The following is a 23,793-nucleotide window of genomic DNA, read 5'->3' as shown; positions in this document are numbered from 1 at the left end:
AGCCACTTCAGGAGCAGATGAAGACGCTGGGCAGAGGGCATCTTCCCTGGCAGCCTAGCCTGTTGTCTAGGTAGCCACACTCCTTGGACTGGCCTGCTGTGTGTGTTTCCTGTGCTGTGCTGGCTCTAAGATTTCCTTGGGCCTTGGTGAACAGACATACTCCCTCCAAATGTTACTTGCCCTGCCCATAATCTGCATTTAAAGGAAGTCATCCTGTCCTGGGCCGCTCCCCTCTCTGCAGCCTTTCCTTCCTCCCATGGCTTCTGCACTGCAGTGATATGGCTGGGTTTATTATGGGAAGGGCATGCAAGGGGGGGGTGACAAAGGACACACTGACCCCCTCCTCCAAATCATGCCCAGAACAGGCCACCTAGCACACAGCTTCTCAGCCTTCACCCAGTGCTTTCTGCTCCACACAGTAACGAATGCTTTTTAACATGCATCTGGACCCTGTTTACAAATTTTCTTGCAGCCAGAAGATTTTAAAACAATACTTGTAATCAGCTCTTCTGATTATTAGATTACAAATAAACTTTCAACCCACCACTGGTGATGGTTATGCAGTGACCCTAGAAACGCAGCAGACTGTGCTAGCCGACTGTGGCTTTGCAGTAAAGGGAACCATTAGAAACTAAACCAGGCGGCTACAGCACTGCAGGGCTGCACAGTGCCATCTTTTAATTAAGTGCCCATTTCTATTTCATAGCTGGTTTGACAGATTTTGTGGCTAATAATACTTCCCTCCCATCAGGGCATCCGACCTCTCAAATACTGGATCAAGCTATTTCACCTTGAATAAAACCGAATGCTGATACTGTCTATGGAGCTGGTGGCTCCATCAAGCCCTCGTCTGTGGCAGTCACATAATCAACACATCCAGGTCAACTATCAGCATTTTGTTCTTCAAAATATACTTTCTCCCCACCCAGCCCCCATCTTCCTCATGACCATACCTCCCCATAACCTCTGTCTACCATAACCCTAATTCTGGAGGTGGTGGATAAGCAGAGTGCAAGTATGAAGAATGAGTCAGCTCAGGCACTTGATGGGGTGGGGCCTGAGGAGAGGGCAAGATTATTAAACTGTGTCCTGTCAGGGAATACCCATCAAGTACCAGCCACTGCTCACCTGACAACAAACTGTCAGTCATTCCTGTCTGACTCGTAGGGGTGGAGATTTTAAGCAATTATAGAGGTTACCCAGCTGCTAAGAAGCTGTCCCAACCCCTAACCCTCAAGTTAAAACAGGTCATCAGGGGCTCATTCTGAACATGTCATTAAAACTTAAAAATACTTTTCTAAGGTTCAAACAGGACTGCTTTGTAGTGGACTTCCACTCAAAATTCTCAACAGTAAGAAGAAAAAGAGGAGGGTGGGATGGAGCAGGAAGAGCTACAACCTGGGCTGCTGCCCCAAGGAAGACCATCTACACAGGCACTGAGAATACTGTGCATATAGTCATTACCAACTCTATTGTCAAAGACCAAGCTGAGGCACACTCTGTACCCAGAGCCCGGAGGGCTGGAGTCCAGGCCAGGGCATCTACTGTGCCACCTTCTATTATTATTATTGTTATTGTTTTTATTATTGTTGACAATATTATTATTTTGGCTTTTAGAGACAGGGTTTCTCTGTGTAGCTTTATAGACCAGGATGGCCTAAAACTCAGAGATCCACCTGCCTCTGTCTCCCGAATGCTGGGATTATAGGCATGCGCCACCACCACCAGGCTTTGTGCCACCTTCTAAAGGAGGTAGTTTCCCTGTCCACCAACTAAACCACTATAGTGAAGTTATGTGGTTCATGAACCCACATCTCAGAACACATATGGTTACAGTGACAGGCTCACTGAGTGAGGCAGGAAACAGGTTCAGACTCCTGGGCTGTTGCTCAGTCTCCTGGATACTTCTGCCCTTCTCTCCTTTGAGCCTACCAGTTGTGGGTTCAGTAGACACAGGTGGCACCCCCATGCTGTATGAGCTTGACAAGAGCAGAGAACCAGCAAGCACTTTGGGAGGGCTCGGGAAAGGTTATGCCCCTGAGTACAGAGGTAGGTCTCAGGGAAACCTAAGGGAGGAGAAAAGAAAAGATAGGGAGGGTGTCACACATGGTGGCAGCCCCAAACAGGAAGCAGAAGACAAGGTAGACAAAGGTACCTTGAGGTTGCTCTGAAAACATTTTGAAGAGGCCAGACCAAGTGGCCAAGATGCAGATGCAGGATACAGAAAGGTCACACTGGACAAATAAGTCTGGGACAGATAGATGAAGGTCAACTCCCACTAGGAGAAAAGAGATCAGAGGTGGCATCAGGAGTCCAACTGGACACTCTGGACCAGTGAGGAAGGCTCTGGCCTGGAGGTGAGGCAGGTATGAAACCCTGAAGGAGGAACCTGGAAAACGGATGGAGTTCAGGGACATCTGTATCATCCACGCTACCCTCAAGCAGAGGTCACGGGTGGGCGAAAGTGGAGCAAGAAGGGTCAGTACTGACAGATAGGCAGAGGACAAAACATATGGTGCAGGTAAGAGTCCTAGCTTAGAGGAGTCCAAGTCTGGGGTTCTAGGCAAGCCCCAGCCAGTGATAATGGGTCTCACTAGCACTGAACTTCAAAACTGAGAGGCTAGGTGAGCTACTGTGAGCCCATGGCCCAGGTTTGCTGTCACTGGTGGCCTTTCACACTGGCTACTTATTCACAAGTATAGCATATGGCATGTAGGACCTCCAGATCCTCTGTGGTCACAAGAACCAACTGCATCCCTTTTGTGTGTCCTTGGCGGCGTGGTGAATGCCTGATGATGAATGTAGCTGTACAGCAAGCTCCACCCTCACTGGTCTGCTGTGATCACTTTAAGGCTCCCCTCATCTATATCTGGCAGCACTGTTCAAACAGGAAAATGTCCTGATGCCACCACGTGGTGATGCCCTGTGCTCAGGGCGCTTGTGTCCAGGCTAGGGACCAGGCACTGTGCTTCTCCTGCTATGAGGAAGGAAGACAGAGTCTGCTTAGTGATGGGTATATGCCCGTGAGGTGGGAGCAGGAAACACATGGTTTGTGCCACGTTTGTAACAGGCATAAAAATATTCCTCTGGAAGAAAGAGAAAATAAACAGCCTGTTTTAAATCCCCCCTCCTAAAACACATTTTGTCTATGTGAAATCATTTCAGCTACTAGACCATATGGTCAGGCACAGAACAAGTCTCCAAAATACTCCTGAATGTCAGGTTCCTCAATGTCACCTGTCAGCATCGTTTAGAGATTATTCAGTAGTTGTCACCAAGGCTAATCAGAACAGCAACACTTGTGTTTATAAAAAGCAAGGTTTCCAGATTCTGAAAGGGGTGCTTACTCAGCCTTGGAGCACATCTTTCCTAACTCAGACGCTCCCTACCCGCTGAGGTACTATTCAGTCAGAAGCCAGGCTGTCAGAGCAGACCAGCTCCCAGCCACAGACCACACCTCCCACAGCCAAGAATTTCCACTAAGGGACCCAGAGGGACGCAGGGACTGTTGGCTGCTTCTGCTTCCTTAGGGTGGTTGTTCTACCATGGTAGAGTGGGAAAAAAATGACAGGTTCTCCCAGACCGGTGAGGCACCTGCTGCGCACTATGTCAGGGCCTTGCGTTCACTGCCAGCTACTTTTCTTGTTGTGACCAAATACCCGATAAGCAGCAACTTAGGGGAAAGAGGATAGACTCTGGCTCACAATTATAGTAGATATAGTCCATAGCAGAGAAGGCATGGCTGGGACAGAAGGCTGCCTGCCCAGACAGGGAGCAGACATAAGACAAAGAAAGGCTGGGTTGTATGCCCCAGGGCTGCACCATAGAGATGCACGTGACCATCTCCTAAAGCTGCTACAACCTCTCAAAACAGTGCACCAAACCAACCAACCAACCAAATAGACAATGTACTTCTAATCCACTGAGAAAGAGGGCCCATGGGAGAGGCCCCTGGGCAAGAGACCACAGTGTATATTACAGGTTTCCCAACACAATCTCAGCACACACTGATCCCTCTACCTTAGAAAGCAGACTGAGCTTCGCTTATAAGTAAAAGGCCTGTTGGGAGCATGGGCTGGGGTGAATAAAAGGGGTAGCCCTCCTAACCATCACTGGCTTCACAAATCCCTGCTCCATCTGAGGCTGTTTTGTACCACACACAATGGAAAGTGGTGAGTCTTCTGATCCCACCATGCAGGAATGACACTGGGACACATCTGAAGAACGGTAAGAGCCCATAACAAACTTCTCAGCCCACACTGACAGCCCTAGAACCTTCACTCCGCTGTCAAAAGACATGACAGTGTAGGAATCAGGAGTGGAAAGGAGATGAAAACTGAGTTCTTAGACTTAGTCCCAATGACTGGCTCTAGTCAAGCACACCTTGGGGGTGGGACCTGCCTGGGGTTTGAATGGTCCCAGGCAGTCTTGAAGTGCTGCTTCACCCTTATGCTTACTGTACAGACCACCTTGTAAAACTCTGTCCTGCTCAGACGTATGCTCATAGGAAAGCTGCCGAGGAGTAACATGGGCACAAATCCTCTGGAGTACAGTAAGCAGTGCTCCACACTGTAACTTTTCTCACATACACAAAATCTGCTGTGGTACCCTGCATGCTCATCACACAGATGCTATCAAAGCTCTTCTATCTAAATGTTCTCAGCCACACGAAAGAGCAATGGCTGCCAGCACCCCAGTCTGCCAGGTCCAATAAGCCAGGAGCACCTGAGACACTGGGGAAGGTCAGACTTGTGCTGGTCTGTCACCTCAGGCAACTCTGGCTGCATCCTTGAGCCTCAGTTTCTTAATACATAACACAGAAATTAAATATGACTTTATCCTTTCGCCATAAATGCCATACTGATGGGGCTCAGTGACTGCAACCTAGAATACACTGTCCTGGCTTCCTCCACTTGAGGAACCCTTTGCTCCTTGTGCAGTGTCTATACAGGCTATTCCAGTTATTATACTTCTTCCTTTCCTACTTTGACTTGTTTTTAAAAGGGTGAACAACATTTTACTTCTATAGTCTTCTCTCCCAAGTACATGATCCCATGAGAGAAAACACCAGACAGCATGGATGACATTCTTCAAAATCCTTGACTGGGACTCATAGATCAGTAAGTAAATAAATATATGCAAAAAACACAGTAAGGAGTATCACAGCCAAGAGGAGTCTATGAGGGTTAGGGTTAAATGTGCCTTGGCCACATGAGGATCAAGGTGCCACAGGGACATGTTGCAATGCCACCTTGCTCCCAGCAGGAGCCACTAACTACATGATGCCTTGTCATGGCCTGGTTCCTATAACATGGTCCTTGTCTGGGCAGTAGCATCTCTGAAGGAAGGAGACTCTAGATGACATGCTAGGAGCCCAGGAGCCCAGGGGTCAGGATTAAATACTAAAGGAAAATGTGACCTTAAACATGGGGGTGTCCAAATACACACTCCTCATGGGTCACCACACCTGGGTATGTATTTGGGCATAGAGACAACTGAATAAAAAAGAACTTTAATGAATAAAATACCCATATTGGCATCCTATGAATGAAAGAACTGAATGGGGAGTATGTGGGAATTCTGCACAATATTCACAATATTCTCCAAATCTAAAGTTTTAAAAATTACAAGTAAAATGCTATCTTGCCCCCATTCCCCTTCAAAGACGTTAAGACAGAAATCTCTTGGGAAAATGCTGAGTTATTCAACGTACTGTAAGATAAATCGCTCAGCCTTAAGAGACACAAGGGGCAAGTCCTAGGAGTAATCTATTTCACACTGTGACCCTCTTTCTAAAAAGAGCAACTCGTACACCCCAACCATGGCCAATGACATCCACAAGAGGCCAGTGTAAGGACAGCACAAGCAAGTGGCAGTGTGACCTCACTCTGGGTTCTGAGTAAAGAGTCTGGGAACCAAGTCAGCTTATAGTCCCTGTCTCTGAGGGCAGGGGCAGTGGCCCCAAGATAAAGTGATGGAGTCCATGGGTGAGCTGGCATGACCAGGGCTTGGCATCCATTCCCATCCTGTAAATGGAGAGCCTACATATTTAGCGGTATGGACAGCCCTTTCTTAACCTTGATTCTGCACATTACAGATGTGACACATGTCAGAAGCTCGACTAGAAAATGTCTTTCACATCAAAAGGAGGGATTTTAGCAAATGTTTCCCGCTGTGATTCATATTAGTCAATCATGTCTTAAAATAAAGTAGAACTTCCAAACAGATGACAGGGAAGTGGTGGAAAGACGCAGCATTCAGACAGCACTTCACAGTGTACAGCCAAGGGTGAGGGTAGCAGCAGAGTGCAACAGAGCAGGAGAGAGGGTCTCCTGGGGTGGTGTGTCAACTGCCTTACGCATCACTATCCTGCACATTTCACACCATGCTGACTCTTGCCCTATTCACCACCAGGATCCCCGTCTGTCCATGTCAGCCTCCAACATCCACAAGGCAGTCCCATTGTGTCTTGGCTAATCAGGTCACATGTGGCCACAGTGCCATGATACCTTGCCCCAGTAGGCACCACCATCTATGCCACACCTTGTGATGGGACTGGCTTCTACACCATGGTCCCTGCCTGGCTAGTTCTGTGACCCAAATCAGAACCAGCAGCAGACTATATGTGCCTTACAGAGTATCTCTGAGGGAGAAAGTGAGACTCAGGGGAAGAGCTAGGAACCCTGGGAGCCAGAGGTTAGAAACATGAACACATTGTCCTGTTCCTCACAAATCACCACGGGAGCAGACACCCACAGTCAAGTCCAGGAGGCCATCCCAACAGTGAATAGAAGGGATGGGTATTTGCAAATGCTCACTAGTTCCAAACTGGCCCCAGCTGGGCCTTCCAAATAGTGCCCTCTTCAAGGACCCGGTGCTTTCCCCATGGATGCTGGGAGACAGAAGTCAGCAGTGTCAGGAGAGCAGAGGGGCCATGCCAACACTGCTCAGGGAGCCAGCAGAGCCAGCATATTCTAGCGGGGTCACAGATAAAAGAGGGAGAAGGTGCATGTGTACTTGGCACCAATTGGCTGTCATGAATACCATCATGTTCTGCAGCCAGGTGGAGGACTGAGAGAAGAGGTGTGAAAACCACTCACAGCAGAGAGAGAATAACCTTGGGAGTCTTCCAGAAAGACAAGGAATGCAGCAAAGAACAGAAGCGGCCTGAGGCAGGCCCTACACAGAGCACTGCCTACACTAAGCAAAAGACAAAGACACCTCAGGGAGGCTGTGGGAGGGGTTTTTCATGGAGGGGGCTCAGTACAGGAAGCCTGAACACCTAATTTCTTATCAGCCTCAGCTAACAGCTATTTCCCTCACCCAGTCTGGTCTTCTTTTTACTAAATGCAAAGTCTTCCGTCACAATGGGCCTGTGGTTTGCTGGCCTTATTTCCCTGACGAGGAAGCACAAGGTGAAAGGTGGCTGACTCAACAACCAGCAGCAGCAGGATCTTCCGCCTCTGATCGAAGGCTGGCCTCTCCACACCAGGCTCCCCTGAGGTGGCTACTCTGCAGTGTTCATGTGTCTTCTAAGGGACTGACAGTGACCCCAACCCTAAACACAGACCCAGATCCTTCTAGGGAGCCCCGAGACAGGACCTCACTCCTACTCCCAGGACTACCCAAGGGCTTCTGAAGTTATTACAATGAACTAATCCCAAATAAGGAACACATTCTATGCACAAATACTACAGTATTCCTTATACAAGTAGGGAAGAAACTTAAAATATTCTCCTCTAAGTGGTTAATTTATGTTACAGCCCCTTAAGAGGATATTATGGATTCATTAAAAATTATAATGATAAAGACCATATCAAATATGCAAAATGCTTATGTTAAGTAGGAGAGCAAATTTTATGTACACAATAAAACAACTATCTAAAAATACTCATCCATATGGACTAGCCTGGAATGAGATGTGGGGAAGTAGAAAAGCTCATGCTGGCTGAGAATGCTGGGTGGTGGTTCTACTTCTCCAACTTTCTTTCATGTTCTTAAATTATTCTCATGAATAATTTTAAAATCCAGCACAATATGTTATGAGTGGAATTATGAATCTACATGGAGCGCAGTATTACTAAAGCAACAGAAGAGCTGGCCAGGCCTGCCTAAGGTTGCCAACAGTGCCTGGCTGGAGAGCTGTTTCCGGAAATGCTGTGAACCCAGCCTCTGTTCCTCACCTGTAGTCCACACAGTAGCCCAGAATCCAAAGGTCCATAGAATTCTGGGAAGTATCCAGAGACACCCCTGCAGCCTGGACTTCAGCAATGCTGGGCCTGTCTCTATGTCTTTTTGGTAAACACCACTTCCAATAATAAATCTGTATTCTTTAAAAAGAAAAAAAAAAAAAAAAACTGGCCAAGGAGAGGCCAAAGTAGCATTGTGAGAACATAGTCATTACTACGAGTTCATGATCATTGCCAAACTAAACCTTAGAAATGCTGGGTACTGATTCCCCGTGAGTACACAGTCATTGCTGGACTAAGTGTTAGGGGAGCATTGGATGCTGATGTCTTCACAGGAGGCTGGCCATGTGCACAGAGAGCCAGATGCTCCCACCATGTTTCGGAGAGAATGACAACACTGTCTCCGAGAAGCTGCTTCCTGTGAACATCCCACCTGCTAGAACTGTCGAGCTCTCAATGTACCCTTTAGTCAGTGTGTGATCTTTACACACCTGTGGAGCAGTACCAGCATCCCAATCAAAATAGGAGAAAACGGAGACCCAAATAACAGATCTGAGGGCAAACAAGTATACAGTGAAATCTAGGTTGCCTAGGCCAGGGTACCAGCTCTGTCACATCACAGGGACAGTTCTGGGATAGACTGGCTCTACATGGTCAGTCCTCTGGCACATGCTGGCCACAGCTGTTCTGGCAGCACAGGGTCCTGCCCATCTCCTCTCATTATTCTCAGAACTCTGGAACTCTGTGACCCACACATGCCGCCTCGAAAGCCACATCTTATGGCCACCACTTATCACGTCTGATCCTCGTGAGGCACCAGGGGTGATTTGCTTTATATAGCACTCTGCTTTGAAGTGAACTCAAATACCTGCCCCAGGCCCAGAGCCACAGGGGTCATGTTTTCCATCTATGGTGATACTGGAGGAATAAGGATGACCCAGATGATGGTAGCAGGGGAATGTTAACAAAATCCACAGAGCTGAAGCCACAGACCAAGTTTCTATTGCTCAAATGAAGCCAGAAGTCTCTGACCCAAGATCTGATATCTGGCACTAAACCCTGACATGTGTCATGAAGAACACTGGTTTGGAGGAATGGGCTGCAGTGAGTTGAAATGGCCATGTTTCTTTGCCTTCGATCCATGCACAGCTGGGGTGAGAAGCTGGATGTGGCCTCTTGGGCACTCTGGCAACTACACCAGACTAAGTTGCCACATGGAAAGGTGTGAGATCAACACAAGAGCTAGAGAGTACTCGGATGTGTGGGGCTATCCTGGATGAGGAGCAGGTTGACACTACCAACCAGAAGGCTATGAAAGAAGACCCGACATTACCTCCAGGTACCATATACCACATGGCAGTAGTGCCAGGTGCTATGACTCCCATGGCAGAAACCCACTACCAAGAGGAACACTCCTTGCTGTGGCATGGACATTGGTGGGAGGAGGTGAGGGAGTATTACTGGTAGTGGTGGTTCTGGGACACATATAGGATAACTGATGGGTGCCTACTGGATTCCAAAGACATCTTCAGACAGCCTCCCCTGTGCCTCTTCAAAGTCCTTTTGGAAGGTCAGTCACCTTCTAGAGGCAGCAGTTAGGCCCTGACAATTAGGGATCCCACCAAGAGCCAACAAAGCTGGTTTGGCCCCAGCCCAACACACTGCCTGTTTTCCTAGTGTCTAGTTACTTGTTTCTAGTTATTGTTCAGGAGTAACTAGAAGGGAAAGGAGCCAGCCTGCCTACTGGTAAGTGGGTGGCCTCACTGTTTCTCCTCAGACTGACTGATGTATTTGGCCACACTACCAGTGACCAGAAGTTCAACACATCAAAGAGCAGTCTGCCTAGTGCAATGGCTTTCAACCTTCCTAATGCTGCAACCCTTTAATACAGTTCCTCATGTTGTGGTGACCCCAACCGTAAAACTGTTTTGTTGCTACTTCATAACTAATTTTGCTATTATGAATCATAATGTAAACATCTGTGTTTTCTGATGGTCTTAGGTGACCCCTGTGAAAAGGTCATTTAACTCACAAAGAGTCACAACCCACAGGTTGAGAACCACTGCTCTAGTGGGAACCAGAAAGATACTAGGCAGGGTGTCATCCTGAGGTCACGGTACCTCATATCCTAGATGTGACCCTCAGGGACCAATCAAGAAGCAGAGTGGTCTTCCTCTCCCCCATCAGGAAAGCCCAGAGCTTCTGAATCTAACCAGCTTACATCCACCTGGCTTCTTCAGACTGCAGGAAGGCAGAGCAAGAGCTAAAGACATGAAGTAACCAGGGGAATTCCTGTTATCCCTGGGCTCATTAATTCCAGAATACCACCTTTTCCTGATGCTTCTAGTGAGCTCCAAGGAGCACTGAACATTTCAGCCTCAAAGATGGAAAAAGCAGGGAGAAGAGCAACTGGTTGACAGAATATGGGTAACTCCCAAGTAAGGAGCTCACAGGTGACAGTTCAGGGCAGCAGCCACAGTGTGGGGCATGACCTGCTCAGACCAGACAAGGTCAGAGAGACACTAACAAGTGTGCTCTGAATGACCTGCCCAGACCAGGCAAGGTCAGAGGGACACAGCCAGGTGTTCTCTAGACGCTCTGCTTCTGCCACTCAGCATCCATAAGCAGAGGAGGCCCCTGGCCAACCGCACAGGCCAGCCCTGCAGATCCTCAGACACCTGTGGGAGAGAGAGCACAGGCTCCTAAGGCTGAAGCCCAAGGCCAATCCTCCTTATCCTTAGGCGGTGTAACAATCCACATTGCCTGCAGGCTTGCAAACAGGCTGATGGCACTCCATCTTTATCTGTAAGCAGTGGCAACCCAAGGGCTTCTTGGAAGAGACTGGATGGAGCCTGCAGGCACTGGCTCACAACTTGATTTGAGTCTTTCTGCAAGAAAAATGACTTGGTTCCTTTGGCAGGCCTCACCCTGTATCCGCTGGGAGCTGCCCAATATGGGCAAGAAAGCAGTTACTGCCAAGGGAGCCATTACACACACTGCCCTCTCTCTACTGCTCCAGAACCAGTTCCCTGCTAGTCCTTCCTTCCACTCTCCATCCTCACCCCCTGGCTCACAAACACCACCAGAGAGGGGGTAGGCCTCCCTGCATTTCAAGTCAATAGCCAACCCTCCACAGGAAACAAACCCTCCACAAGAAACAATCCCAACCACCTCTGTGGTCACTCACACTGTCACACCCATGCACCCTCAGGTTACCCCAAACACCATGTACTCCTTGCCCCACCAGCAGCTGGTGTCCTCTCAGCCAACACAGGGCTTCCATACCACAGGGTGTCCTTGTTCTAATGGACTTTTGTCTACACTTTGACACAGCTTTCTTGATGTGTATACCTTGTTTGTGTGTGTGTGCATTTGCATGTGGAGGCCAGACAGCAACCTCACGTCCTTCTACCTAATTCTTTGAGACAGGGTCTCTTATTGACTTGGAGCTTATCCAGCTAGCAGCAGACCCCAGCAATCAAAAGGATTACAAGCATGTGCCACCACACTTAGCCTTTTCATGTGGGTTCTGGGAAATACACTCAGCTTCTCACACTTGTACAGCAAGCACTTTACCAGCTAAGCCATCTCCTCAGACCTTGTGATGGGCTAGAATGCTCTTCTGTGTGGCTTGTAATCCATTGCTTGGGTGCTGTTTCTGTGGAACCTGATTTGGGGTTATAAACCCTCTGCCCCTCAAAAACGGTATTTGATAGAAAAACTTCGAATCTCACAAAGCCATGTTCTGCCCATAGTTGGGAAGAGTCCTCTCAGCCCCAGAGAGGAGGCTCTGTGTGGCTGTATGTATAGCCTGTAACACTAGTGGGAACAGAGACCTAGACACTAACACCTCCAATTCCCAATCTGTTTTTAAAGAACATGGAACAATTGAGAATTTGTTTATCTTAACCTCTGAACTAAGTCATCCTGAAAACCTCCCAGTGGGATTATATTCTACTTTTCAGTTCATGGACAGGTCACCTGCAGTGATCCCTGGGAGTGAGTGGCCATGACATCAGAGGCCTAAAGGACAGGCAAAGCAGAAACCAAGGACCCGACCCAGCAAAGGGATCTGGCTGGGCACCATAGGCAGAATCTGCCAATGCTGAGTGATTGATTCTAGAGTAGAGAAGCAGGCTCCCCAGGCTTCCCTGGATAGAGCTGCAGCCTGCCCAGAGGCTGTGCTAGGACAAGGCCCCAGACAAAGGTCCAACCAGCAAAGGCTCTTTTAGTTTGGGTTTAAATAGAGGCTGTAGTCATGCCAAATGGTATAACTACATGGTTCATGTCTTGAAGTTAATTTATAATGCAGAAGTATTACTTGTATCTGGGGCTGCCCTAAAAGGACCCCAATCTGGGAGGCGCAAACAGCAGCAGTTTTCTTTCATAGCTCTGGGCAGCCAAGGCGGTGAGGAAGGGGGGTATCACAGAGCTGGTTCCTTTGTCAGCTGAAATGTCTGCTCAAGGCCCCTGTCCCTAAGCCCGCAGGTGGTGGCCTATTCCCCATATCTTCTGGTCACCTCCCTCTATGTGTGTGTGTCTCAGTGTCTAAGTCCCCCCCCCCCCACATAAGGACACCAGTCACATGGCTTAGAGTCACCTTGATGACCTCATTGCAACTAAATTTCTTCTGCAAAGACCCTGTCACTAAATATAACCCCATTCTGAGGCACTGGGGATTAAGGCTCTGGCCTACATTTTTATTTGGGAGAACAATCCTTACTACCCCAGAGATTTTCCTGAGGGGACAAACTATATGAAAAGAAGGTCCCAGGGACCTCCCTTGGCTTTGGCTTCCTTCCCATCCTCAGTAGCTTGATCTTAAAATGTCTGGCAATTCTGGCTGTGGACCAGCCCTAGGAGGGCAGGTGCAGACGCCAGCAAGCTCAAGGGACCATGCTCCTCCTCTGTGCAAGTGTGCCCCACACAGAGAAGAACACAGTCCCATGTGACTGAGGGTCTCCGTCCTCTTGATTTCTGCCAGGACTGAACAGTAAAGTATTTAAAATGCTCAGAATACACTTTTCGGCTTCAGGAGGAGGTGAGTTCTTGGCCCAAGAGCTCCACAGACAGCTACTATTCAGCTTTGAGTCCCAAGAAGCTAATCTGACAGAGACTTATTATTCTCCCAGAATAATGGATGAGAAAGAGCCCATTTTGTTGTCTTTAATAAGTTAGACACCCAGGCAGACAGACCCACACAATAAATCTGCATACGTGCGAAAGAGGGACTGGGCACTAGGGAGTTTTATTAACGTATCAATTCCAGACTCAAGGCAGAGGCCAAGTGAATGCAAACCAGCGCCTCTGGGGAGCCTGGGCCCCTGCCTAACCCTGCTGTCAGCTGTGCCAGGAGGCCTCAAGAACAATGGATGTAATCTATCTCCCAGGGTGGGGAGCAGCCCAGACAGCCTGAGCTCATGGGTCTGACAAAAGGAACCTCAGACACAGACCTCTGAGTGGAATCATGAAAGCAAGCAGGGGAGGGCTGGAAGCGGGACTTGAGACTGGTGATTGAGGGTTCAGAAGGCATCCTCAGGCAAAATGGGATATTGTTTTTCAAAAGGATAGAAGAGCAAGGTTGCTGTAAAGCCTATTTCTATATAAAGTGCTGCGGGTGTTGTTGCTTTGTTTTGTTTTCCTAATATGTAGAAACATGCTTACAAAAGAAAGGAAAAGGACAAGCCAAGTCAGGCCCTCGTGGGACCAAGGATGAGCTACAAGCGGTACTGCTCCTGTATGCTTTATATACCCATATCTAAGACAGCCACAGAAACACCCTGTGGTGAAGGAAGACATGAAGGCTCTCGGCTGTGTCTGTCCCAGGCAGAGCACAGCATGATTCTTTTGATTGTATCATTTAATTTTAGCCCATTTAGAGAGATTTGAAAGACAGTCCACACTGTGACGTTTCACGCATGAAAAGAGGATAACTTTTCCCCACCCCAGGGCCAGTGTGGAGGTGGTAGGCACAAGGGAAGAAGGTAAGTGCTGGAGGAAGGTCCAGGAAGAACAAAAAGCCCCCTCCTGGTTGTGTATCTGGAATAGAGGATGAAAATGCCCTCTATTCCAGGAAGACAAGGGGACATAAGAGATCAGGACTCAACAAGACCAAACCCAATGACCTGGCTCACTGACAACCTATCTCCTTGGTCCCCTCTTGAAATGCACGAGGCACAGAGCAGTTCTGAGTTTTCACTAGACTCACAGTGATTCACATGGGATGCAGAAATAGTCGGCACATGGAACAAGGCCCACACTGCACTGCCTACGTCTACACACACAATGTCCTCTGGGCTCACCGTTTGTTTTCTACAGCAGTTTCATGAGCTACTTACTGGGTCACAACTTTCAACTGGAAAACTTTGCCCAGGTGTCTGGACAGCATGTGAGGCTCCGCAGTGAAGCCAGGAAGCAATGCCTGAATCAAAGGAGGCAAGGGAGCAAAGCACACCCCTCCTGGGGGTGGGGGGTTGAGCCCACCCAGCCTCTGTTCACAGTGAAGCCATCCATGAACTCTGGATTCCACTCTTGCTCCGGGAGTCAGGGAGCTCTGTAACATCCTCCCAAGGCCACCTGTCAAGGAGACCTTTGCTTTACAAAGGGACTTTAGCAAGCCATCTCCATGGTAACCTGTGCTGACATTCCTTTAGTAGGTATCATTTGGAGCCTCCTGGGACACTAAGGTGGACACAAACCACCATCCTGGCCCAGATCTAATCATGTAGAGTTGTATTCAACAGGTGGCACCTAGGATGCAGCAGTCAAATTCTATGAGGACACAGCCCCACTGGTCCTCTATCAGGAAGACATTCTAGAACATCCTGCAAGTTGCAGGGACAGAAGAACTGGCTCCATGTCTGGCTGTGGCTCCGAGGAGTGATATCAAGCAAGGAAACAGGAATCCTGAGACTGCTGCCCTGGAGCTCAAGGAGAACCTGCCCACTTAGAATGTTTGGTTTTGAAACAACACAAAGTCAAGTCCTCTCTGGTAGGCCCACAGGAGCACGTTTCAAGCCAGAAAGTATGCGCAAATGATCAGCAAGCAGACAGAAATATCCTGTTAAAAGCAGGACCCACTCCACCTATGGAAGCCAAGCCTCATATCTCTACCCACACTTAGCAGTGGCCTGAGCTACACTCACTCTGTACATCCACCAGGGAGTGGTCACTCAAGGTTAACCCACCTGCCACAGGTATAGCAGCCAACAGCAAAGCTGACTGGACGCCCCTAACCACTGAACCATACAGCCTGTGCCCAGAAAGTATTGGCTCACCTCAAAGATTGTTGGGTGAGTACCACACTGTACTGCACATGGTAACATAAACTCAACCTAGCTGCAATGCAGTCATGAAGACAAGAGGCCTTTGCTGAGCAACCAAGGCACATTGATGGGGTACCCCACTGATGGAGAATACTGCCACACAGACATGTACCACGCCAGTTGCCTCTTCACCCAGATATTCCTATGGATGTGCAGAATTCATGACCACAGAACTTGCCTCAAATCTGTTCAGGGCTTGACTGCCGAACTTATCTACTTTTCCTGGTTACAAAGCCTGAGCCACCTTGCCTCAGGAAATGCAAATGGGTACAACCATACCGGTGCATCCAGAGTACAAATCATCTCTATGCCTGAGGAAAAACACCTTTTTATTGTGATGTCTTGGTTCATACTAGAAGCAGGACACAAGTGTAGGAAAGAGAACTCGCCAGGAGAAGAGATACCCCTGTCTGTACCTTCTCCTCCAGGCCCCCTGTCCACAGTAGCACCTGCCCCCAAGTGCAGCTCACCTCTGGTTGAACAAACTGATAAGAACTTCCCTGTCTGACTGACATGATACCAAGTATGACTGTATAGTCACCATGACTCCTCCAAGAAATCAGGGGAAGAATGGACAGTGTCTGGAAGAGGACCCCATGCTATATATTATAGTGGAATTATACCAGCAGCCTGGTATCCATCAACGTACGCAATAAAGTGTGCACTTCCATGACTAAAAGGAGGCTAAACACACATGAAAACACATACACACACACACACACACACACACACACAAAAGCACACCAGACCCTGATGTACCACAGCCAGCACAGCTCATATCCAAGTGCCTTAAATAATGTCTCTTCTTCTGGCTGTAATATTAGGTACCCACATTTCTAAGACAAATCAGCTCCTTCCAGTCTCCTGGGGTGACCTAATTCCTGTTCACTGACAGCTTCTGAAATTACAGGAAGTGACATCAGAAGCCTCTCCATCCATACTCTGAGGCATTCCTGCCGGCCTGTGGTCTGCCCAGATGTGTACACATTTCAAGAGAACTTAGAACTTTTTGGTGACATGTGACCAGCAACAAGAGAGGACCCCACATGGATGCTATTTTTCTCCCTTCAGTACTATCATCTGGTAAAGTAAAGGAGGCCCCAGAAACAAGCAGACACTGTATCAGTGTGAGGCCACACACTGTTGTAGGTCACCTCATTTTGTTATTCTGAATGATGTAACACCGGGTGAACATGGGCTGTTCCTTAATAGTTAAGGAACAGGGTGAGAAGGAAGCAAGAAAAGAGAATCCGTAGCCCTTAACAGACAGAATGCAGAGTGAGAAAGAAGAAGAAAATGTGACACATTTGCAGACAAGCCCTCACCTGGGAATCGGCCACTGCAAGACCCCAGGTGCACTGTCCCTCTGATTCCAAATTTCTATAGAGACAGCAAGTGGTTCACATGACAAACCACAGCCACCAAGTTCTCCTTATCTCTGGAAGGGCAGAGTCCAGTCACAGCTACCCTGGCACTCTGTCCAGAGGTTACAGTTGTGAACTGCATGGCACAGCCAAGCTTTGGAAGGAGAAAATAAACACATGACCCTCAGCTGAACCTCCTTCCACACTCTGTTACTGACAGAAGGTTGAGTAAAGACTTTGCGCTTTCACAGAACTGCCTATGAATGTGGGCAAAGGATCCCCTAGACTGCCTTGTTCCCTGCCCACCACACAGCCCACAATCCTAGTAGAGGGGTACGCGGTTAGAAGGCTAACATCCAAGAAGGATGGGAAGTCTGGAGGAATGGCCTGTTGGGATGGATTAGTCACGTGGTCTCTAAGGGATGCTAGACTAATTTCTTTGTGGTCCCTTCCAGTATTCTACAGAGCTATAAGCCTGTGAATCCACAACAGTTACAGGCCTCCAGAGAGTCATGCTGAGCAGTTATTTCCACAATGACTCAAAACAACCCAGTTATCTTCAGGTTCTCAGTCATCTTCAGGTTCTCAGTCAGCCAGGTGAATCCTGTGGTTTCGTTCCTAGCTTTGCTGTGATGGTGGTAAAGGCAGACACTTTTTCAACCTGCTTCTGCCCAGAGGTCATGGAGGTCAGTGGGTGCATCTCCTCCAGGCTGGGGGCAGTGTGCCGTGGGCTCCACATACAGTGCCGAGGTGGAGGCAAAGACCTGGAAGTCTGTGTCATCTGTGCCATGCTGCACTGATTCAGCCCAGGACCTGGCCTCATCCCGGCTGGTGTGACACAGAGGCTGGACAGGGACCCACATGATGAACATCTCATCTGAGACACATGAAGGGAAAAGAAGCTGGCTTCCACACTACCACCAGCACACCCCAGATGTAACAAATGAACTTGGTGCTCTCATCCAAACTTCCTCATTTCAATGCATACCCAGAAACAGTGATTGACAGACCCTACTACCATGAGGGGCAGTGCCTCAGCCAGGGAAAATGACTGCTGGGGACCTCCTAGGGCAGTAAACACTGGCCGCACAGCAAACCCTGGGCACTGCTCCCACATATGGTGTTGCAGGAAGAAGGCAAGTAGCAGGTGACAAGTGGGTACGCATTCCCATTACATCATCTCTAAATAAAAACCAACAAGGAAAAGGTAAAATGAATCCGTGAGGGATCAGAATGGCATGCAATTCTAGAACTAAGAACCTAGGAATGAGAACATCAGAAGGAAATTTCCATTTTTTCCCTAAACTTAGGCAAGCACACACCTCCACTTTTGTTAATGAAAGACAATAAAAGCTGAGCCACACACAGCTTCGTTCCAGAGCCAAATGCTGCTCTCTTCTCTTTGCTTCTCAGTGTGGGCTGATGACTGGGTAACAACACAGTACTGGCCCATCCTGAGAGTCTGTGGTGAGATGCTGACCGGCTGTCCAGATCAGTCCTGATGCTACAAGGGGCAAAGGAGGAATCCATGAGGCACAATTCAATCTACCCTCAAAGATTAAATTCACTCATGGCTACCCAGTAGAGAACCACCTGTAAGTGTCCTATTACCACGGAGGTAATGGAACAAAGGTCAACAAGCCTGTGGGCCATGTGACAAGGGGCACCCCTGGGTAATGGGCCCTTCTCAATGGGACATCGGCGGACACTGAGAACTAGCCTTTACAGATTTTCTATGGAGCAGAACCAGCCCATCTATGTCAGGCTCCTCCCTAGCACAGCAAGACAATTAAGGAGTCTCCCAGTACCCACTTGTCTCCAACAAGCTCTGCCTGACTCCCCCCAGAAAAGCCTGGGGACTCCCAAGGGAAAAGGGGTTTAAAACAAGCTGGGTAGGGAAGGATCTGTCTGACTTTGGATTGAAGGAAGTCCTAAGGAAGGGTCCAACCCCCTTGATAGCTGACAGATGTGATGTGGGTTACTACACCATTCCCTTCTTTAGGCCTTAGATCTCACTGTTATCAAGACCCAGCCCTGCCAAACCCCAAGGGGATACATAGGTAGGCACGGCCAGCTGGAGGTGGGCAGACAACTTCCACAAGCTTTCCCGGGTCCTTCCTATCTCCTCTGGGGCAGTGGTGACTACTTGGGAGCAGGGATATCCAAAGAACACTAGCTTGGATCACTCAAGCCCTTGCATCTCTCTCCAGGCCTTACTCTCCCTCCACCTTCCTGCCCTAGTGGCCAGAGGTCCAGCCCCAACACCCAAGAGCCCATCCTTCTCCTACTTTGAATCCCGGCCTTCCAAGTTCCTGAGTCTCCTGAACTGGTCTGCCATTTTGTGGCTATCCCATGAACTCATAAGGTAGCTTGACCAGGGTCCACCAAACTTGACTCTGAAGGCACAGGAACCGTTGCTGACACATCCCTATCTATCAACATTTGAGTATGACTTGCATAGTCCCCTGTGGGCACAGTTGTACTGAAGCACCCTCCTGCCTGTCCCACTCTGCATAGCACCTCCCTATACAGATAGGCACATGATTCATGCTGACTGCCTTTCCAGTAAAACCCAAATGACTCCGGGTCAACTGCTGTCTCCCAAGGAAACTCATCCAACAGTGGGACTTAAACAGCAGGCTTCTAGATCCTTCACAGCAAAGCATGGGCCCAGTGCATCTCTAGCTTAAATTACGGCATTGCAGCAACTCAGAAGCAGGTATTAAATGAACGTTGTTAACTGCCAGGGCTGATAAATGCTGGTCCTGGGGGAAGCATGAGCAGCCCTATAGCACTAATGACAATACATATTGCATGGCATACAAAGGGCACGTGCAAGGCATTAAGGTGCTATTGCCAGTAAGTGAACCACTGCGCGGATGGAATTGGGGTTTACTGTGGGGTTGAAGGTCTGGGGCACTCAAATGTCTCCAGACAATTGAGAGGTTTCTATGTTCAAGCAATCCTCAGTCTGTTGTGGTAGTTTGAATGAGAATGGCCCCATAGGCTTATATATTTGAATGGTTGGTTCCCAGTTGATAGAACTGTTTGGGAAGGATCAGGAGTGTGGCCTTGTTGGAGGAGGTAAGTCACTGGAGGTGGGCTTTGAGGTTTCAAAAGTTCATGCTATTTTCAGCTAGCTTAGCCCCTACCTTGCCTCTTAGTTGATTCAGAACATTAAGTTCTCAGCTACTGCTCCAATGCCATGCTTACCTGCCTGCTGCCATGCTCCCTGCCATGATGGTCATTGAAAGGTTCAGGCATTATGCTGGCCTGCCCCTGTTACCTGGTGGAATCCACTCAGGCAATACCCTGGTCAGCCCAAGGTTCCATGGGAAAGAAGTCTGCACGCAGGTGCAGAGGACCCCTTTAAAAGATAGGCCCCTGCCCCTTTACGCTCTCTCTTTCCCCCGTCTCTCTCTCTCTCTCTCTGTCCCCTCTCTCTGTTTCCCGCTCTGTCTCTCTATGGCGACCGGCCATGGCGGTCAGCCATTACCCTGTTCCTCTTCTTAGTCTCCCCATTCTGCCGGGCCTTATGATAAACTTATAGTCAATATATCTGTCTCAGCAATTTCTCTTTTCTTCTTTTTAAACAAAACAATAACAGTCGTGAACTCTACTACCTTCTGGAACTGTGAGCCCCAAATTAAATGCTTTCTTTCATAAGTTGCCTTGGTCATAGTTCTATTTCTCTTCACAGGAACAGAAAATTAACTAAGACAACTGTGATGGACAGAAGCCACTAGATATGATGATCTCAAGGATCACCTGTCCTAATTCCCCAGTGAAAAAGAGGCACACAAAGGTCATAAAGATCTGTTTGCAAGGCTCTGACAACTTCCTGGGATTGTAATCCCTGCTGTTCCATGGAATCGTAACAAGCAGGTGCTATCTGCCCTCAGGTGGCTACAGAGGAAACACCTCTCTGCCAAGCTTTGGGGCCAGGAACTGTCTGTGCCTCTTTAGATCCAAGGCTCGGACACCAAGTGATTCACATCAGGGAACCTTCAGGTGTTGAGTGTGTGGCCACTGCAGGATACCTGGGCTCACTGCTTCTTTCTGAGATTTCACATCTGTGTTCTCTCCCCAGTAGTAAGCAGACAACAGGACAGGAGAAATAGCCTTTAAGAAACAGCCACAGCCACAGCATATCCACACTCAGATTTTGGCTTTGATTCCTGGCAACATAATCTATTTTGAGCATGAGACGAGTTCACTAATTCCAAATGAGCCAGCTTAAAAGCAGACTACAAACGAACAGCAAGCACAAAGTGAAGCTGTGATGGCACCCCAATATCCCCATTTCCCGAGGACTTGAGCAGGGGAGCGGGACCAGAGGAAACAACAGCTTCATATGGGCTGCAGACTTTAGGAAAGGGTCTGTTGGGGACCCACCCCTCCTGACTAAAACATCGGAAACATGCCAGGGTGGGCGGTTATAACCACTAGCTATCCCTGGGTGCTGCTCAGAGACCAGCCCAAGAGGACAGTGGTTCAGGAAGGCTGGTGATTCAGTAGAGAAGAGGGAGGGATTCTAGACAAGGGAGGGATGGACAGGGAAAAGACCCATAAGACAGGTGTGAATCCCACCCAGCCACAGCTTGGGCTTCTCTGACACTTCAGGAAACACACTTGGGAAAAGATTTAAGACCCACCAGAATCCTTGTCCAATTCTCTTCTCTACTTAGAGATCCTTCTGCTTTCTTTTTGGAAGCAAATCCAGAAACCAGTGGCCCAACTCGCCACAGAATTGAGTGGGGCTTTTACTTAACAGACACAGTGCAGGACTGGACTCCACACCATCTAGACTCACAGCACAAGCCCATGCCTGGTGACTGGGGAAGGCCCTGGGGCCCAAACCATCATTGTTTGTGCCTGCCCCTTAAACATAGTAGTAATCAAGGCCAGGTTACTGCCAGAACCATGTGTGGGTCTCCTGCATTCATGAGATGAGAAGATGGCTCAGATAGTAAAGTCTGAGCCCCGGCATCCATGAAAAAGTCCAGCTGGTGGCACACACTTACAATCCCAGTGCTGGGGAGGTGGAAATGGGCAATCCCAGGGCCTTGCTGACCAATCATCCTAACCCAACTGACAAGCTCCAGGTCCCTGTCTCAAAAAAAACCAATATGGATGCTGTCCAGTTCCTCTAGTGTAGAGGAAACTACACTCTGGCTTCCATGTGCACACATACAAAACCTAAATGCATTTAACAACAAACTGGGATGAGAGGCCTGTGGAGAACAGCAGCCCCTGTGGAAGAGAACTAATGTCCCTGGGCAGCCAAAAGGGGGCTACTAACTCCAGAGACAATAGAAAGAACTCAGAGGCCAATTTTGTACCCAACAAATTTGCCATGAGCAGCTCCAGAGAGGATGAGAAAAGTGCATGTATGAGCCATCTACTCCACCACGCCTTCCTCCCCACCACAGCATGTGCTGGGGCTGCAGATCCTCACAGGGCACTGCAAAGTGGGGCTTTGTCTGAACTCATCAACGTGACTCGTGTTTCATGCCGTGTAAGCAATACTGCAGTAACAAGGAATGAGTTATAGCGCCAATAATTCACACCTCGCAAAGGCTCCCACACCCAGCAGCGCACACAGACAGGGCAGACGACAAATTCTTCTGATGGATTCTAAACAGAGCGCATCACCCAGGAACATTACAACCCGCCGCAAGGTGCTCAAATACGTGCCATTCTTCAAAATAAAAGGACCTTTCATCATGAATTTTAAATCAAACTATTAAGACACCCTCCCAAAGCAAGCAAATAAGGAGAGCCTGGCATGTGTGGAGAGGTGAAGACACACCAGTACATCAGCTGGGCAGAGCTCACAGTGGGATGGGGGGAGCCTCATATACCTACAATGACCCTCTTCCCAATAAATTAGGAGAGGTCTACACCCCTGCCTCGGCCACCAACAGGAGACATTAGCTTAACAAATGTTCCCAGACTCCAGTGCAGCACAAAGCACTAACACTCAGCCTGAAGAGGGAGAGACTATCCCCTGCCTTCCCACCACTAGACTGGGAACCTGTCAGGCTAGGCCACCAAGCTGTTGAGTGCAGTGATGGCTTACATGTGGGAACAAAATCAGCCCTAAATACTTTTCTCCCCATCCCAAGTTCTGAGGGGCACAGGCTGATCCACAGAGTACCAGAGTACCAGACTGTAACCTGATGCCTAGAGAGAGAACAACTAACCCCTGGGCCAGCAGGTTGACAGCCTGAACTATGCCTGTTGAGAGGCCAATCCTAACATGGCAGGAGAGTTCCTCTTCCCATCTCAACCATCCCAAATTCTCCTAAAGTATCATTTCTCACCAAAACCTGTTTACTCCTCAGCTCCTACCCTTAGGACCCAGGCTCAAGAGTGGCTCAGGCCCCTGGTCAGCAGGCTCCACGGCTGCTCCATTCCAGTCCTCCTCACAATGCTCCAGTGATCTCCCCCCCCCCCCCCCCCCGACTATACTTCACACCCACCCCTCTCAGCAGCTCAGTGTTCCCACCTGCTCTTACCTGGTGTCAGCCATCCAAGCAGTAAACACACTCCCATGCCCTGTGGCCCTTTACCCTCTGAGGTGGCTCTGGGGTCCATACTCCAAGCTGTTTCCCTGCTCCTCTCTCAATGAACACCTCATATACCAACCCTGAACCTGGCCTGGCTGTTTCATAGGGTGTGCATGTATGTGCATGTGACCTCCATCTAGTTGAGCACCAGAAAGGCCACCATCCCACCTAGCACCTGTCAGTTTGGTCCCTGAAACATTGGAATAGGCCCGGGCAGGCAAGCAGGAAAGAAAGATGAAAATCCTTCCAGAAATTATATATGGCCCAATTTTAGAGACAGAACATGGTAGAGCAGATATAAGTGCCAAGAGCATTTATCCATTGAGACAGAAGCTGGGCACCT

General features: G+C 48.8%; 1 protein-coding gene across 2 annotated transcripts in view; it reads right to left on the bottom strand.

The window, feature by feature from the left end:
- The window catches only part of Galnt2 (polypeptide N-acetylgalactosaminyltransferase 2), a 128,473-nt gene that overhangs the window by 60,149 nt on the left and 44,531 nt on the right, over window positions 1-23,793 (bottom strand). The window lies entirely within an intron of this gene.

This window comes from Cricetulus griseus, chromosome 3, assembly GCF_003668045.3.
Source record: "Cricetulus griseus strain 17A/GY chromosome 3, alternate assembly CriGri-PICRH-1.0, whole genome shotgun sequence".
Classification (NCBI taxonomy): domain Eukaryota; kingdom Metazoa; phylum Chordata; class Mammalia; order Rodentia; family Cricetidae; genus Cricetulus; species Cricetulus griseus.
The sequence above is the reverse complement of the archived record's forward strand: the minus strand, read 5'-3'. Positions and strand labels throughout refer to the sequence as shown.